Consider the following 1,152-nt stretch of genomic DNA (forward strand, 5'->3'; position numbering starts at 1 on the left):
CCACCATAACTACTCGATCCGCTTATTCGAATAACTTATTCGATTATCTGACATGAGTACCTTGTTCGATTTGACTTGCTCGATTTATTGAAGAGTCTTGAAATCGAATTTGTGTCGAGTATCTCCGTCTAATGCTTACGTGTATATCTTTTCGAAAACTGCTTATTTCTTCGACTGCCTTACCACTTCGAACTATTTACCTTCATCGAAAATATTTTTTCGATCAATAGTTTCTTTGTTTTTTTTTCTAATTTTTTGTTCTTGGTTTTTTGTTGTTCGTTTTAGGATTCTACTGCTGCAAGTGCTGTTCAGATTAAATTGTTGAAAGATTAGCTCTACTCATTGTTACTATATTGTGTTGTACTCTGTTTTATTGCTTTTCTTTTTGTATTGTGATGAAAATAATTTAGCTGAAATTACATTCATTGCAACTACTTATTGTTAATATTTGAAAAAGTTTATTTGTCTTTATTAAAATTATGCTGAAATTATGTTCACTGGTACTACTCATTGTTATTTTTCAAAAAAATTTATTAATCTTTGTTAAAATTATGCTATTATGCTCACTGCTATTGCTCATTGTTAATCTTTGAAAAAATTTATTAATCTTTATTAAAATTATGCTAAAATTATAATGAAAATTATGCTGAAATGATGTTCATTGTTACTATTCATTGTTAATATTTAAAAAGGTTTATTAATCTTTGTTAAAATTATGTTAAAAATTATTGAAAATAGTAAAATTACTTTAACTAATAATAGTTAACCATAGCTCAAAGTAAAAAGTATAAAAGATTGTGTTTATACCTCTGAGAAATAGTTAACAAATGTGTGTATAAATAGGGATTAGTTTATTAGAGCTGTGTACGATTTTCTTTTATTCTTTAACATATTTCTTACTTAACAAAACTACTCCATTTGTTCATCAAAATTTCCTTTTCTTCTTCCTGGTACTAGTTCTTGTTTTTTTCATCACTTGTTCTTGTTGTTTTCTATTGGTTAGTCTTTAGCAATCTTTTTTCTCTCTTTTAAAATATAATAAAAATTGATATATAAATTGTATCTAAAAAAATTTTCAAGTGGCAGTATTCTTTTTTTTTTAAAAATATATATATATCATTCGTCTAGAAAACAAGAACAAGTGATGAAAAA

Source organism: Arachis stenosperma, chromosome 6 (assembly GCF_014773155.1).
Source record: "Arachis stenosperma cultivar V10309 chromosome 6, arast.V10309.gnm1.PFL2, whole genome shotgun sequence".
Classification (NCBI taxonomy): domain Eukaryota; kingdom Viridiplantae; phylum Streptophyta; class Magnoliopsida; order Fabales; family Fabaceae; genus Arachis; species Arachis stenosperma.